Consider the following 17659-nt stretch of genomic DNA (forward strand, 5'->3'; position numbering starts at 1 on the left):
AAGCCCCAGCGTTCCCCTCGTCTCCCGCCTCATCTCCCTGCTCGTTCCTCATCTGTGGCCTTAAAGCGAGGCAGCCGACGTGAGCGAGCGAGCGAGCGGATGCACGTATGAGCCGTATGTTTGACAGACAGCAGGGGCTCCCGGCTCCCGCCGCTCCACCGTAATGAAAGTGCAGGGAAGTGTTTGAGCCGTGTGGTACTGTATATGCACCACATACGGAGACGGACCGCTCGCTTCTCCACTATATTGTTGTTTTTTTTTTGGTTCCATGCATAATTTACATCGCCAAAGGTGTCTTGTTCAACATCGGTGTTCACACAATATCTATAATAACCAAATAAAGTTAGAACAGAACAAAGGACTCAAGGGTGACGTGTCCTCCAGGTACAGTTTGTTGTTTATTATGTAATGTGCATTCTATTTTCTCTCTGCTTCCACTTAAGCGTTTGCTCCTGTTCTTCTCTGATCCTGTTTCATCTGTCAGAGCACGATCAGAGGATGAGACGCTGCAGCGGCCACCGCTACGACAGCTCCGTCAAGATCTTGAGCCTGAGCCACGACCTGGAAGATGAACAAGGCCCAAACACATGAAACACTGGAGTGGCCTCACGTGTTGTTACTAAGGTGTGACTTGGTTCAGGTCGCCAGAATCTGCCAGATGTTCTGCAGAATGGATCCCGTTGCATCAGTGCGCCTGTGCTGTAAGGAACTACTTGTTTTTCTCTAGTCGTCAGGAATGATGACGAGGGTGGGGGTGGGGGGGGTGGTGACGTGTTCCTGCTCAGTATCTTGTGTTTTCACCGACTCGTCAGTCCCAGCAGTCTCCTGTGCAGGGTGTCTAGTCTCTGCGTGAACCCAGGTGAAAAGGAGCTGTTTCTTTCGGTGCCTGTGTGGTTAGGAGACCGTCTGGGCTTCCAGGCGTCTGAAGGACGAACCATTCCAGGGTGATTTCAGAGCGTCCCGACCCTAAAACGGGCCCAAACACCACAGACGCTCAGGAAACACAAGCTGGCCTTTATTGTGTTGTTATGTTCAGTTTAGTCTGTGGCGTCTTTGTGTTGTCTCTGAAATCGAGTTGGAAAAAAAAACCCAAAAGCCTTTTTGCGAGTTCAACATGTGCTACAGCCTCGCGAGGATCAAAAGATATTGAAATAGCTGTAAACACCCAGAACTAGACAAACAGCACTAAAAGACTTCATCCCAAATTACCCATTCAGTCGGACTGCGTGTTATCGATAACGTATGAGCTATTTTGTGCAGAAAACACAGATTGGAGGTAGTAAATGTAATTTCCCAGCGTGCACTGTGTCGGAATAGAAATGTTGCGCTAACGTCTAAAATGTCAGTTTGACTGTCATCCATTCAGCGGCGCCTGCTGAGTGGCGAACACCTGCAGCGCCAGCGGAGACGCATGAAAGCTGGTGAGCGATACAAATTCAAATGGGAGACGCAACAGTGGCGCACGCCGCGTTTGTATGCAGAGCTATTTGTGGAAGGCAGATAAGCAGCAACATGAATGCAGGAGATGTTTGTGAAGATGGGGAGGGAGCGGTAATTATGATGCAGAGACTCGCACACACACACACACACACACACACACACACACACACACACACACACACACACACGGCCGGTCGGTCTCCGACGCTGAATTGGACGGCTGCAGATGTGAAGAGCCTCCGCAGGTCGGCTATCTGAGAAAAGCTTCCTCGTTCCGTTTGGAGCCGCGATTTGAAGCTCGCTGGGGCTTTAATGAGTCAGACACAAGAGAGAGGACAGTAAAAGCTGCTGAGTCATCGTGAAGACGAAGTGATGAGTCTAGAGTTAAAGCAAACAGCTTCGTCCTTGTGACCCGAGGTAAATCTATGTGTGCAAACAACACACACACACACACACACACAGAGACACACACACACACACACACACACACACACCTGTACTGTACAGTACATGCATTCCTGTCAGACGTCACTGTGTAAATCGGCCTGTTTGCGCTGCCTCAGCAGTTTCCCGTGCATCAGTAACGCCCCTTCATCGAAGCTCGACTCAAACTCATTGCACAAACAAAACTTTATGTAATGGAGCTTTTATTTATTCTTCAGAGATGTTTGACTTTATTTCCATTTTATTAGACTGGCTCCGGTCCTGGAAAGAGTCCGGCTGTGGAGACGCCTCCAGGACGCTCGGCGTCGCTGCCTGGACTCAGCGCTGGAAGCGGGAGAATGAGCGCATCCTGCCGTTCACAGAAATTTGCCTTTTGATCACAACCATCCGAGACTCAATAAGACAGTGACAGTGTCCGTTTCCTGTTTGTTTGCCTTAAAGCTTTTCCAGCATAAACCAGGATTTTCTCCTGAAGCCCAACCTTTTTTAGGACATATCTACAGTGAAACAATCAAACTGGGGGCAAAGGGGAAAGTTCCACTGTTCCACACCGACGCTCACAGAGGCTCTGGGGAGATCTGGCTCGAACAAAGGATCAGGTTCCCCTGATCCATGAAGAGTGATCCACCTCAAACAAACGCAGGGAGCTGTTTAAACGGCTAAATGACAGCGCTACATACTGTCTGTGCTGCACAGGGAGCTCAGCATTAGGTGGAAATCTTCACAGACACCTTCCATGGCTGTTCTGTTACTCACTGAGTGCAAATTAAAATGCTTGTCATTCGCGGCGCTGCTGATCATAATAACTGTGCAGGGACGCAGGGAGGTAATTTGCTCGTTTGCTCTTTGATAAGGAAGAAAGATGTGACCCAGTCTCAGACATTTGTTGTGTAAACACAACATCATTTCACCTTCGGACTAATCAGCGGCGACTTTTTGTCCTCGTCTGAAGTGAAATAATGAAATGTGTTTTTGCTTGGCGGCGTCAGTCGCCGTGTGTTCACATCCACGCACACGCGCCGTGATCCACATGTCGGTTGTTTAACTTCAGCAAAGATGGCCGCCGCCGGAGGGCGAGGTCGCCCGCTGTGCTCTGACGTCAGCTGTGTGTGTGTGTGTGTGTGTGTGTGTGTGTGTGTGTGTGTGCGTGCGTGTGTGCGTGCGTGCGTGTGTGTGTGCGTGTGTCACTTTGTATTAATTTTAATGACGGTCATCACCGCCTTAATCAGCGTTAATGTGAACTGGCAAAATGATGTACGATTGACTCATTTTCACCGTGTGGTTCTTTGCCAGAATGTTTAATCAGCCGTACCTGCAGCGATGAGAAGAGTCTCGTGGAGAGTTGATCCTCTGCGCCGGAACAAAGGCTGATCCGGGAATAATTAAGTGGATCAGTGGAGACTGAAATGAAGCCAAACAGCATCTGACACTTCCTGGGTTGTACTCTGCTGTAGTCTTCCTGTCACTGTACTAGTTCCCGGGGCGTTCGCTTGTTCAGGGTCGGGGTTCGGGTTCAGCCCGTAGCCTGTTGCTTGTCAGAGCCTGGACCGTCTCAGCGGATCCCATCTTTCAGAGCGCGGCTCCGTGCTTTGGACCTCCCCGCTGGGCCGTCACTGATCTATATGAGGCCTCATCCGAGCCAATAGTCTGTATCTAATCTGTTCGTCCTGATGCTTTCTGACTCCACGGCCGCTCCGCTGTAAGCGAGGCCTCTGACCGTGGGCCACGCCGTGACGGAGCCCCCGGCCTCCTCCTGCCCGCCTTCGCCTTCCCCGTGCTGGCGCTCCGCTCGTTCCGTGAACAGCTGAATGTTTACTTCACGTCGGCCTCATCATCTATTCCGACTGGGCCTCTGCTGTGCGGATTTGCTCTTCTCCTTCGCATTTTATTTGTTTCCCCCGTGCGCCGTTTCCATTAAAGATGAAATTGAAATCTCCCGTGCTACGACACACACACACACACACACACTCACGTTGCCACATGTGTTGACTAACAACACAACGGCGCGCTGTGCCGAGGCATATGAAAGAGCACAAACCCCCCGTCCTAGTTTCTTCCTCTCCACCTCCTCTCCTTCCTCTTTAGTCGGACGTGTGATGGGAGACGGTGTGATCCGTGTTTTGTTTTGGTGTCGAGTTTTGTTTTGTTTTGTTTCCTCCTTCATCACAAAAGAATCCACTTTCCCCATTTTTCCATCTGGCACTTTTCAAAATATTTAAAACCTCCTTACAGCAGTTTTCCTTTCACATGTTCGGCATCTTTTGCTTCTCTGCTCGGTTTCTTCTTTCTGACACTTTCTAAGATTTTGGAGTCAAACTGAAGTCTATTATGAATACTACCTGCTTTAAGTCATGCACAACAAATTGCTGATTCTTAACCTGCTAGTTTTGGTCTTTGTCGACATCTTTCTCACCCTCCTCTTCCTCATCCCACTTTTCTTCGTTCTTCATTGTCTTCTGCCTCCTCTTCCTCTGGTTTCTGTCTACAGTCTATCTCCTGAAGCCCCCGTGGATGCGACGATGGGAGTGTTTGCAGGAAAAACAAAGCTGGGCTCGGACAGGTTAATGAGGCCAGGGTGCAGCTTTGTGCTGAGCCTCATCGGTATTCAGCGAAGGCCCCTCGTCTCTTGCTCTGCGTAATATCCCAGCCGTTTGGGTCGGGCACGTCCACGCGCCTCTTTTTAAGCTGTACAGTGCACACGAACATGGCGGCACACGGGGTTCACAGAAAAATACAGCCTCCGTCATTAGCTGTGCCTTGTTTCTATCCATCTCTTTCACCCCAACCCTACTTTCTCCATTTGACACATGCAGCTCCTTCAATTAAGATAAAGTGGCTAATGATATATGCATTACATTAACATCTGTAATAGCTACTTCAGTCTATTAGTTCCTCATTAGGGCCCTGCTCACTTCTACACCAGATTTCTAAAGTGTCATGGCAGCCCTTTGTGAGGCTGAGCTGGACCCAAGGCTTCGTCCCACCAATAAACACTGTCTCTGGCCTGGCCTTTCACCTTCCCACACCTCAACCCTCACTGTTCTCCCTTCTCTACCCACCACCACCATCACCACCACCCCCAGCACACACAAATAGCATCACATATATAACCAAGTCCACTAACAGCGCTTCAGCTTCAACACCGTCTAATTATGTTTAGGTACGTTGTCACAGAGCTCCTAAATTAGCAGTCGGGCTTGGAGTCGCAAGCGTGTGCGTGTGCAAAGTGTTACTTCACCAAGATGAGTCACTAAAGGAGTTATTTTTGCTCCTTTTCTATCCTCTGACTTCATGTGTGATGAAGGTTTCATCCAAAGACAGACAACGGATGTGAAGATCTGTGTGTGTGTGTGTGTGTGTGTGTGTGTGTGTGTGTGTGTGTGTGTGTGTGTGTGTGTGTGTGTGTGTGTGTGTGTGTGTGTGTGTGTGTGTGTGTGTGTGTGTGTGTGTGTGTGTGCGCGTGTGTGTGTGTGTGTGTGTTGCACACTCTGACAGCAGCCTCGGAGCGGTTTGTGAGACTCCTTTCTATGTAACCTTCTGCAAGACAATGCAGATGATCCTTTACCGTAATTTTATGACCTGAGCTACGACACCAACAGAGCTGCAACCAGCAAAGTAAAGGCAGCGTGACTTCATCTTATCTGCGCCTTGACTGCTTGCTGGCTTCCGCCCTCACAGTTTAACACACACATCCCAGTGGCTTCATATCCGTGTGTGTGTGCGCGTCCTGGATCAAACACACTGATTCACAGTGTGACCAGAAATAGTTTATTAGTGCGGCCGTGTTAAAGGATGTTTGACTGACTGACAGGTCAGGTTTTCTAGCAATTACTCTATACGTACAGTAGCTACAGTGGAGCCTGTGTTATGCAGAGACTGAATTTCCTCCACTTTGACTTTATATGAGACAGAAGATGCAAAGAAAGATGAGTGACAGTATTTGAATAATTGGCTTAAGACGCACACACGCATTATAGAATGAGCCTCTGGATGCACAAAACGTGGTGTAATAACATCACAGACTGTTCAGGTCACTAAATGAACACATCAGGAGTTTTGACATAAATGTTACGCGCCAGCAAGGCGCTGACCTTTGTTGGATTTAACCGAGGACCAGTTAAAGAGACGTTGGTATCAAAATGTTTTTCACCTTCTCCCAAACGCCTTCTGCACATTTTCTCACGTCAGGTGTCATTTCTCTGCACACAACTCCATCATAACTCGATGAACTCAGGAACATGGACCCAGGCTGAGTTTCATCCACCCGGCTCCGCGTTGATCACCGCCCAGACTGTTGCAGCACCGTGGCATCACGCACTGTAGGAATGGAATGAAAGGCTGCCTCTGAAGCCCAGCGTCCCCGTCCACTCTGACAGAGCGGCACCGGCTTCGCCTGAAATAGGCCCCGGTCTGACTCAGCACAACGCGTTCTGACAAGAAGCCAAAGGCAGGCAGATCTGTGCAGTCCACAGCGATGGGCCTCATCATCAGTGATGTAACCCCCTGAAAGCGCGTCCGCGGGTCACGGCGCTGGGAATAGGTGGAAACACGCGAGCGCGTAGGATTAGCAGCCGCAAAACACGGAGAGGAGAAAACGGCGGGCAATAAACAGGGAGGCAATGAAAGCGAGGGACGCGCGGTGGAAGGTGCCGGGGAGTCACGTCTGTATTAAACCTGGGTGCGTTCGCCGTGTGGTTAATGTCGAGCGCGGTCTCCACGGGGCTGCAGACTGAGAGCGCCGCTGCAGTGATTAAAACGCTGGAGAACAGCCAGAGGGTGACGGCTGGCACACATCCGCCGTGCCCCCCCCCCCCGCGGTGCCAGCTGTCAGTCATGTCAGTCAGCGCGCTAACGACGCCGCCTTCGCCGAGCGCCGGGGACGCTCGCACATCTGTCGTCGGCGAGCGCGAGCGGAGCCGCGGACGCCGTTTGAAGGGGCGGGCGCGATTCGGTGCACGGCTGCTGCTCGCTGTGGTCATTAACACACACACACAGGCGTCGTGGCGCAGGATAATGAACCCGCGTTCACCCACGTTTGACCCACTTCCTGTCTGTCACGCCGCTGACAGAGCAGGAACCTGGCTCGTCAGTGTCTAAACAGGAGCCAGACGTGCTATTTTTGCTCCGGGAACATCTCGAGTAAAAGTGCGTATTTACCGCGTCGCCGCTCTCATTCTCACTCCCTGAACAGTCTGTCGCCCGCTTCTGCTTCTCACCTGTTTATTATTTTCCCTTTCTTGGATCGTGTCAAACCTGTGAAACATGTAAATATTGTGTGGCGATGGTTGAGGGGGGGGTTCATGAGCAGGAAGCGGGTCGGCGTGTTAAACATCACACTTCACACACATCTCCTTGTGTGTTGTTTACAACGCATCCAGGTAATTTATTCTAATTTATAAATATTGTGCAAAAAGCATGAGTCACATATAGAGCTGCTACTTCTCACACCTGTTATCTGACGGAGGTGGTCGTGAGGCAAACTGCTGACCTGATGTTTGCTGACATCATCTGAGGGGTCTCTGGATCTTCCTCCTGGTCCCGTCTCCTCCACCACTGTTAGCGTGCGTTAGCTCCGTGGCTAAGTCGCTCGGTTGACCTCTCCATCTGTCGGCGCTGCGTTTTCTCCTGGGTCGGCCACGCGAAACCCTTGTTGTGGTTCCAGGGGTCAAAGGTCAAAATGGATACTCTGTATTTTTACCACTATTGTGAATTGTGTGTGCATATACGCGTATGCAGGGCTTTGGGAGTGATGAATGGCTGCCAGGTGCCGGGGTCCAGGGTGCTAATCACTCAGGTAGAGGCTGTTGGCCCTGCTGGCGCGGGACACAAAGGGTTAAGTAGCCATGGCAGCATGTAGCTGTATTCTCACAGCCTCCCATCGCCTCTGGCAGCAGCTCATCAGCTTATTCCCCAACATCTCCCAGAGCCCATGTGGATGAGGTCTAGAGCTCAGGCAGGCGAGCGCTGGGGGAAATGGAGACAAAGCTTAATTTCCTCCAGACCAGAAGTGGGGCTGGGGAGGAATGTGTTGGCAGGCTCCTACCCCCCCTCCCCCCGTCCTGCTGTCCTGGGGCAACGGAGGCGGCTCACGGCCCGTCCGCCTGTCAACCTGTGTCAACATCAGTGTGCCCCCTGCCTCCTCCTCCTCCTCCTCCACCTCCACCTCCACCTCCGCCGCTCCACACCGAGGTCACGGGACCGAGGGCCCGGTGTGCGAACGGCTCCGGCCCAGAGAAGCGTCGATGGGATCTCCGCCCAGACCTCCCAGGGACACACACGACTCGCTCGGTTCACCGGCGAGTCACATTGCATTGCAGCAAAAGCAAAAAAAAAAAAAAGGCAAATCTCTGCCTCTGCCTCATCCGCACCGGAGATCGACTTTTAGAGCGAGGGACTTGAAGGAAACGCCTGTTTGACGCTGGACCCCGTTCAGAAATGAGGCTGAAGTGAGAGGGGGCGCCTTGGAGGCACGACTGGGTGGGAGGTCAAAGGTCGGCCACCTTTAAGCTCAAGTTTCACCATAAAGGAGGTTAGTGGAAAATCAGCTGATTGGTTTTATGTTAATCTGCCCTCTGAGGGGTCGCTCAGGAATAAGTGTTCTCGTTCTGTGCTTTTTCCAGGCAATCAGCTCCTTTTCTTTCAAAGCGGATCTAGTATTTAAAAAAATCACACCGCCGTGGTGTTTGTGAGCGTCCTCCAGTACGCGCCCTGCAGTCACACTGACACAGCATCCACCTGCACCCGCCTCTCCCCATTTCCTCCGCTGTCTGCTGCCTCCTCATGTGACCGACCAAACAAAATCCAATTCACAATCTAATTTCGCATCAAAAACGTATTGGGGGCTCGCTGTTTGCTCAGCGTGACACAAACAAGCAAGGACACAGTCTGCGCCCGGCTCCTCCTGCAACCTCATTACGGCTGTGCCCTCCAGTAACAGATATGCCCTTAATTGGTGAGCCGTCCTAATTGACGTTCGCTAATTTATGGATTAGATTAGTTTTAGCCAGTGTCCTAATTGAACCCTAACTTTGTTGTGCCTCCCTGACTGACTGACTGACTGACTGACTGACTGGCTGACTGACTGACTGACTGACTGACTGACTGACTGACTGACTGACTGACTGGCTCGTGAGTAATTGGCGCCGCGCGTCTCGCCTGTCTGGGAGCCGGCCGCGTTCTGAGCGCCATCGCGGTTTGTTACGCGCCGCATCCGTATAGAAAATGACTCGCAGAAATGCAGCGAGCAGCAAAAAAACCAATAGCGGTACCTGAGCAGGCGTAAATAGCAGGAGATTTCTCAGGCTGATGGAGAGCGGCGTCCCGGGTCCCCAGTCCGTCTAGAGACGGATTGGGCCTTTGTAGCGTTTCTCCTGGAGCTGCTCTGTGAAGAAGCGGATCTCTGTGCTCTGAGGTGGTGGAGGCGGAGGGAAGGAGAGGGCGCGCGCCCGTCTGCGGGTGGGTGACGTGGCCGCGATCGTAAAGCGCTGGATTTATCACATTATGAGCTCAAACGGGGAGCCATAACATAGAGTGTGAGTGAAAGCTGTCAAAGGGAACCGGTGTCTGTGCTTTACTGTAGCTGGAGGAATGGACTGCGTTCACGCTTTCAGGTTTAAAAACTGCAAATTATGTGTGACGATCCTGCTTTTTCTGTTTGGCTTTGGGCCAATAGAGTGTGAGGATGAGTCTCAATGCATAGAAAGTGATAAGAGACGCTGTCCGTTTATTTCAGCGAGATGCTGCTGTGCCGCCATCTGTCCTGTACTCTATATGGTGTGTGTGTGTGTGTGTGTGTGTGTGTGTGTGTGTGTGTGTGTGTGTGTGTGTGTGTGTGTGTGTGTGTGTGTGTGTGTGTGTGTGTGTGTGTGTGTCACAGTTCATGATGAAGATGAGAGGAGGTTGAGACGTGTCACAGATGAAAGTGCTGCATCTCTGCTTGGGACCGTCAGACTGTTACCAGGTGTCACATCGGCTTCTGTCGCCCACCTGCTTCTCAGCCGCCGCCACGCAAACACGCACACAGAACCCAGAGACAAGAGCGGGACGACTATGAAGTAAAAGCAGGCGAGACAGAGATAGAGACATGAAAGAGAGTGGTGAACAGTGCAGTCACTTCTTACTTATTACAAAGAAGATTCATGACAGAAATAATCTTGAATGAAGAACATACAGTACTCAATCACGTGATTCAAACCCAACATTTCCTGCTGGTGTTTCAGAGTCAAAGTCTGTAAAGTAAATACATCCTATTTTGAAAACGAATGGAGAAATTGCTGAATTCACATCAAATGAGATCATTAAAGTCAAAACCATCATGATGGAGGCCTCCTGATAATACAATAATTGATTAAAAGGAATTAGGATTAAAGTCATGTCTGCAGTAAAAGAGGTGATACAGTCAGATAGAGGAGAGGCAAGTTCACAACAGAGTTCTGGTTTATTTAGTTTTAAATTAAACATGGACCATGTTGTGATGTCACTTATGCTTCACTTAACATTATATGTGTATATTTTTAACCAGCTGATGAGTTAAGCCAAGCAGAACAACAATGACATATTTAAACCCTTGTGTGAGACGTCTCCTATTTCTAGAGGGGTCACAATCTCTCCTCAGCTCCTCACTTCCTGTCTCTCTCTCTCTCTCCCTCACTCTCTCGCCCAAACCCGCATCCTGGTTAACGAGGGCCTTCGCCGACGAGGAGGAGGAGAGCGACTCTGTCCATCTTCCTCCTCCCCGTCTCCCGAACCGACTCACAAACAAGCGCGAGTGCAGACAAACAGAAACAATTTCCCCACAGTCTCGCGTCTCGGTCGTTCTATCGACAAAAAGAAACCGAGCGAAACGGACAATGAGAGCGAGCGTGAGGGGAGGAAAGAGACGCCTCTCACAGCTATTTGCCGTATTAGAGCTTCAGACGGTCCTTTATCGTTAGCTTTCATTCTTCTGTCTTGCCAAAAGAGCATTTTATATTTGCAGCCGGGCTCCGCGTGGGGGGCGACTAAATCAATTCCAAATTATTGCACCTCTCAATAACTGATGGCCGTGTCTGGGCGGAGGAGAAATGATTAATGATGCTACTATGGACAATGTGAGTAAGACATTATCACTGCGTGCCAACAGACACGCGCCGCACGCTAGCGCCGCTAGCGCGCTAACACTTGCAGTAGCATTGCAGCCGCGTTACACAAGTCCTCGGCCGTGCGTCTCTGACCTCGCCGTGGCACTGGAGGGAAATGAAAGGCTGCTCGTGACTCGGCTTCTGGGAAATGCGACTGCCTGTGCCAGATTTCATGCCAATCCCTCCAAAATTGTGGAGACAGTTTATACTGGATTGATCTAAAATACACAGTGTACGGTGTGTGGCTCCGTTTGAAGCCCCCAGACTGCCATTCAGCAACATTCACGTCAAGGTTTCTCCAAAAATCCTCGAGCTCCTTGAATCATCTGTTTGAAAAAAATGATCAAAAGTGTTTTGTAACCCAGCTTTAAGGTTAGAGCTGCGTTCTGATTGGCCGCCGACCCCGTCAGCTGACATCAGGTCCTCACAACTCTATGTTTAATATAAAGTCAAGGCTTTATGGAAAATATGGGCCACTGTGTTACTGTGCTCATGGCAGACTGAGGGTTGACCCCAGGCAGGAAGCCGGGCAAACATTCCCACAATGCACTGCAAGCGGCCACGCTGCAGTCACTTGCCGTTCCAATTACTCCTGTGCTGGTTTTGAAGGCTTCAAACTGCGTCTGTCTATAATTAGCTGCGTTGAGACGGCGTCGCCTCATTCTGTCTGTAATAGGAGCGAGGCAGGATGCACGGTGCGCAAACCGAATCACCTGCAATTTACCGGCCATGGCCGCGGACGTGCGCGCGCGCGCGCTCGGACGCGTCCGAACAACGCGAACGGGCGCAAACGCATAAACACTCCTGCTTACAAATCTTTAAAGATCTCTGCACAAAGCGCTCGCGCGACGCCCACAGCCCAAATGGCTGTTTTGTGTTGTCAGTCATATACTCCCCAAACATACACTTACTCGCTCCGACAAAGACTTCCATCTTTTATTATCCCGCCGCACAACAAAGCCCAAATTCATGTGTGCTTTCTATCTCCCTCATAATCTTCCTCGCAGCACTCAGGCTTCACTCCAGGGAGCCACTCCGCGCAGTCAGCGCGGCCGCGCGCCGGCAGAAAGTGCGCCGCGTCTGCGCGCGCGCGCGCGCACACACGCACAAACACACACCGGCACCGGCGCCGCTGCCGCGCGCCCGCTCCCCGATGCCTCGTCCCCGATGCACTTGATAGCTGCTGATAGTATAGCCATTGTGAAAAGCAATGTTCCCCATCTCTGTGTTGTGCCGTTATTACATTAGCAGCTTTGATTTTATCCCCTTCGTGCTTTCTTCATTTCTCCACCTCTGCCTTCCGTCGCCTCCACCTCCCCCTGTTCCTCCTTCCTTCCCGCTCTGTCTGTTGTGATTTAGTGCTTACAGTGTTTACTCTCCGATGCAGCTCCAGAATCCAGGGAAATTATAACTCCAACCCAAGCTGACTCTCTCTCCAAATTATGGCCATTGATTTGTGTCTTTATTATGTCTTCAGCGGAACCTTGTTCCCCGGCATCGCCGGGTCCCAGCGCTGAGACGGCTCAACACTGCCACCTAGTGGCGGCGTCGTCCACTGACGCTGCGTGTTCGTGGACGCCTGTTGGACACACGCGTGCTTCCACGGAGTTGTGTGCGTGCGTGTTGGTTTTAATAGCAGTTCCGCCTGTGGCTGAGGATCCTCGCTGCAGTCGGAGACAAACGGCGCGAGTAACTGTGACGCGGTGTGGAAGCGCACGTTGGCCGAGTGGGGGCTCCTCCTCCGTGGTGGTTTCCATTACCCTGGGCAGCGCTGTGCGGAGCGAAGCGGGGGCCCGCGGCTGGTTGAACGCAGGAATGCCCCGGCCATCTGCTGCACATTAGAATTAGACCTCCAGCCCAATTCAATTAGCAGCCCCAGCCAGTGCCACTGATTGGGCAGAGGGAAGGCTGCAGCCGGCCACCGGGCCGCAGTAAACACCGGCGTGGACGGAGGGAGGCCTGAGTGGAAGCAGATCGTCGTGTAAATCAAGTCATGTAAATAGAAAACGAGAAACCGCGGGTACCGCTCGCGACACCCAGCCCACGGGAGATCACGTGCTGAAAAAGGGAACGCGGCCGGGTTGTCGGCGAGTTGGAAGCGCATCGTCTGCCAGCTCAGATTCAACAACTGTGATGAAAGACGGAAAAAAGCCTCCCAAAACAAGGCTTCTGCCAGCTTTCCAGCAAAACAAGGGGAAATATACAAAGCTGATTGAATAAAGGCGGAAAAAGAGGCCCTAAAGATAGGCATCTTGTTCGCCTTCATAATATTTGAAGTAAGACAGATGGAAGCAAACCTGTCATCGTGTGAAGCTAAACTCCACTGGTGCAACTGCCTTCGCAACTTTGATGTCTGAAACACACTAATAGCTAGAACACGTGTCAGATTAAATAGGTACACGCTTGCGAATCATTGTTTTTCTAAAATGACTTTCCAGTGGCTCACACTCCTCACAACTGTGGCTTCACGAAGGTTTTCATGTCGAACCCGCGTCTCAGGAGCTGGTGGCTCTAATGCGTTGACCTCAGGCTGCAGAGGTGTCTGGTCTGGGGTTGTGTGAGGGCTGTGGGGGGGGGGTCGCACGCGGTACCTGCGTAATCAGCCCGATCTGCAGGACGCGGTGCACGTTCTGATGCCGACTCTGCGGCAGCGGCGGAACGCATGCATCCAGTGCAACGCGCGTTCTCATGTGCTCGCGCTGCTGTCAAATGTGCTCACGGCCCTCGGAGACATAATGCACGAAAACATTGGCTCATATAAACACTGCGCTGTGGGGATATGTTCTCAATTATCTGCTGCATATTTGTGTGATTTTTAACTTATGCCAGACTGGCATCTCTGGAAACAGACACTTTTAAACAATTGCAGGATTGTGTGTTGGGTTGCAGTGAGCGTTGTTATTTTCCTGTGCTAGAATAATGTCTTTTATGTGTGTGTGTGTGTGTGTGTGTGTGTGTGTGTGTGTGTGTGTGTGTGTGTGTGTGTGTGTGTGTGTGTGTGTGTGTGTGTGTGTGTGTGTGTGTGTGTTGTCGTCAGCTCCCCCTTTTCCATCTCTCACCTGTTCTTCACACCACGAAAAAGCCCCACACTGGATCAGCGCACCATGCTGTGCAAACATGCCCCGAGGCGGGCGCCACACACACACACACACACACACACACACACGCACACACACACACACCGACTCAAACACACGGCAAATTTTTTCCAAAGTAACAGATACACAAAGGACAGGAAAACCGCAGAAAAATATCATTACTCTTAAAAAAAACTCTAAAAGACCGCTAAAAACGAACACAAAGAAGATGAAGGCAGAGAAATGCTGCAGACACAGAAGCGCTCGCCTCAGCGCATTACAGACATTCTCATCACCAGGAGACATTCACCACGAAATACGACAATGCTCACGCTCGACAGCATCAACACTATGACTGCGTGTGTGTGTCTTCGTCATCTCCACCTTCCCTGTGCTTCGTCTCTTGGTGGATTCAGCCACGGGCTGAATTGGCCGACGGGCTGAACCCTGATCGAGCTTAAGAATCCAGATCAATAAGTGTATTATTATAAGTCTATTGTGTGTGTGTGTGTGTGTGTGTGTGTGTGTGTGTGTGTGTGTGTGTGTGTGTGTGTGTGTGTGTGTGTGTGTGCGTGTGTGTGTGTGCGCGCACAGCGGGACAAATCAAGCAAAGCACACAAGCAGAGCAGCATCTGGGTCAATGGGTTTATAGTTTGCATTTGTGTTTCGCTGCGCACACGCTCATTAGCGCATGCATGAACGCCAACCTATACAATAATGAGATTAGCGCGCGTTATTATGGCTCCAGTGTTAATGTGAGTGGATGGGCTGCGTGTTAATGTGGGTCACAGCAACTGTTGTGGCCACTGGATGCAATGAATCATTAGTTACTGTAGGTCGGCTTCTAACTGTTTAATACATGTACGGCGGGCCTCACACACACACACACACACACACACACACACACACACACACACACACACACACACACACACACACACACACACACACACACACACACACACACCTGTGTCAACGCATACAACGCATGCAAGGGGAAGAGCAGGTTTAACAATAAAGTCACACCTGTAGCATTTAGGAAGACTGAACCAACACACTGGTTTGTTCTTGTGGTGTTTTCATAATGCGAAATGGAAAATCTCTCTAAATGTCAGATTCACAACAGTTGTTTCTAATGTGTCTCTCTGGCAACTTAAGAAAAAGCAGGCAGACAGCGAGGCTTAAATGAAGTCGCTCTCACACAGCGGGAGTCTAATGTTTTGTTGCCTGGACCGTCGTGTTTATTGGCACTGCCTTTCTTTTGTACCCATCAAAGTAATTGCTGAGATTTTGGATCTTCAATCGTAGTTCATCAAGGCGAGACGCTCCAGCAGGTTGGAGACTGTTAAACAGGATCCTCTGTTATTAAAACTAATTATTAGGACGTCGGCAAGCAGGCAAAGTGGGTCAGTCCAAAGTGTCTGCGGGGATAATTTGACTAAAAATAATTTGTTTTCTCTTCTAAGTGTGAAAAATGAAAACAAATTACAAAAGAACATAAAAGATTTTCTTGGGCCCATGAAAGAGGTCAACAAAATGAACGTCATGCACAGTTAACCAAGCGATATAACCTGAACAGACTAATGAGTAGCATGAACAGTATTTAGTATGAACAACAATAATTAAAGCTACGACTGTACGAGAAGAACTAAATGTGCTCTCTACAGATACAAACCAATGCACTGTCAACCACGTGTGTGTCTAAACCAGTAAAATGAATGACAATAACCCAACAATAAATCAAATGTGAGGTGTTTCTGGGCAAAACGAGGCCACGTGAACCTGAACGCTACCTAATAGTGAGCGTGGCTGTGCTTGTACAGTAGTAGTTTACACAAAGCAGCATGCTTCGTTAGCGTCTCCGCGGGTTAGCGTCATTTGCTAGCGTAGCTCGCTTTAGCTGTAGCGTAAAGCGATGCCTCTGTAGCTAAAAGAAGATCCGTGTGCGTCCTCACGCACACGCGCAGTCTCTACAGCCCGCGTCGGCTTGTTAAAGACTGTGTGCGGCTGAATTTAGCCCAGGCAGAAGCGGAGAAAGCAGACGTCTACGCACACACACCGGAGGTCAAGTACCACATTTCTCAGCCTCCGTCTCACTCAAGGGCCTCCCTTTCTTCGCCTTTTCATGCCTGCTTCTCTTTCAGACAGTCGGCGCTCAATGCCACGGCGGCGCCGGCCTCCGAGCCGCCGCCGCTCGCGGCCGCCGTGTCCTCCGCCGGCCGAGCGCCGAACTTTCTCTGGCTCCCGTTTCGGAGAACACAAAGGGCAAACGCCGGCTATCGCTCACCCTGCAACACACACGCACTCCCCCGGCTGCACCGTGTCCTCTTTGCCCTGCCTGAAATGTATTGTTTAGGTAAATGAGTCTGTGAGCCCAGTGGGGGAATCAGCATGAATAAGAACCTGAATGCATCACCCCATTACTCTTCCCTCTCTCTCTCTCTGTGTGGCCTCTGCCTCGTTCAGCAGCCGCAGTCCTTGAGAGCTCAAATTGACATTGGAGACCTGGTTATTAATACAGTATGTGGGTAGTGGACGTGTGTGTATTTTTGAGTCTTTGCGTGTGGCGCGTGGAGAGTGATGGAGTGCTCTTGTCATTTGTGTGTGTGTGTGTGTGTGTGTGTGTGTGTGTGTGTGTGTGTGTGTGTGTGTGTGTGTGTGTGTGTGTGTGTGTGTGTGTGTGTGTCACAGTGAGCCAGACTCAGACAGGCTCCCTAATTAGACAGACAGGTCCGAGCACTCTGACTTAGGAGTGAAAGAAAGGTTTTCTTTGTGTGTGTGTGTGTGTGTGTGTGTGTGTGTGTGTGTGTGTGTGTGTGTGTGTGTGTGTGTGTGTGTGTGTGTGTGTGTGTGTGTGTGCGTCGCTCAGCCTGTTTGCACGTCATGCACCTGCCCTTGTGCACAACCCTGCAGAAGGTGTTTTCACCACCTGTGTGGCGCTCGCCCGCATGCTCCTCTTTGTTCCCGTCTTCTTCCTCTCTGGCTTCGCAGCGACGCTGGACCCTGAACGCATCGTGCTGGGCCGACGCCTGTCAGACGGCTACCGTTCGTTTAGCGGTTGGGGTCGAGACACGATGGCCGCGCGCGGGCGCGTTCGTCAGGTGTCGGCCGGCGGGCCTGATCGCCGCAGCGCGCTGCCACCGCTGTTGGCATGGAGACGGCTGCAGCAGCGGGAGCCACTGCTGCCATGGTTTCCGCGCAGGGAGGAGAGGACCACGGCTCCATCTTTACATCCCCGTCATCCTTTCTAGCATGTGCACGTGCAGTAAGAGGTGTTAGGAGGTGTGCCTGTGTTTATTTATAGCCTCAATCTGCTGCGTGTGTGTGCTGCATTTGCTCAGAGGCTTAATTTAGTCAGGATACAGGATCGACGCCATACTGTACCGTGAGCCCATGCCTCCTCCTCAGGGCTGTGGTTATGTTTACATAATGGCTACTCCTCTGATGACACTATCTAGAGGCGCGCGTGTGTATTTAAGGCTTGATTTGCATTCACGCATCTGAAGTATTCCTTTAGAGTAGACTGGAGTCTGTTCCCGCGGGGTGTTTATTTTTTTTATGGTTTCTTCTGCTGTTAAC

General features: G+C 50.9%; 1 long non-coding RNA gene across 1 annotated transcript; it reads left to right on the forward strand.

Moving 5' to 3' along the window:
* The first annotated feature begins 776 nt into the window (after positions 1-776).
* LOC129603480 (uncharacterized) lies at positions 777-2672 on the forward strand. Its single transcript, XR_008693361.1, has 2 exons — positions 777-1857; positions 2133-2672. It is a non-coding gene; the product is annotated as an uncharacterized LOC129603480 (long non-coding RNA).
* Positions 2673-17659: the final 14987 nt, after the last annotated feature.

This window comes from Betta splendens, chromosome 2 (assembly GCF_900634795.4).
Source record: "Betta splendens chromosome 2, fBetSpl5.4, whole genome shotgun sequence".
Classification (NCBI taxonomy): domain Eukaryota; kingdom Metazoa; phylum Chordata; class Actinopteri; order Anabantiformes; family Osphronemidae; genus Betta; species Betta splendens.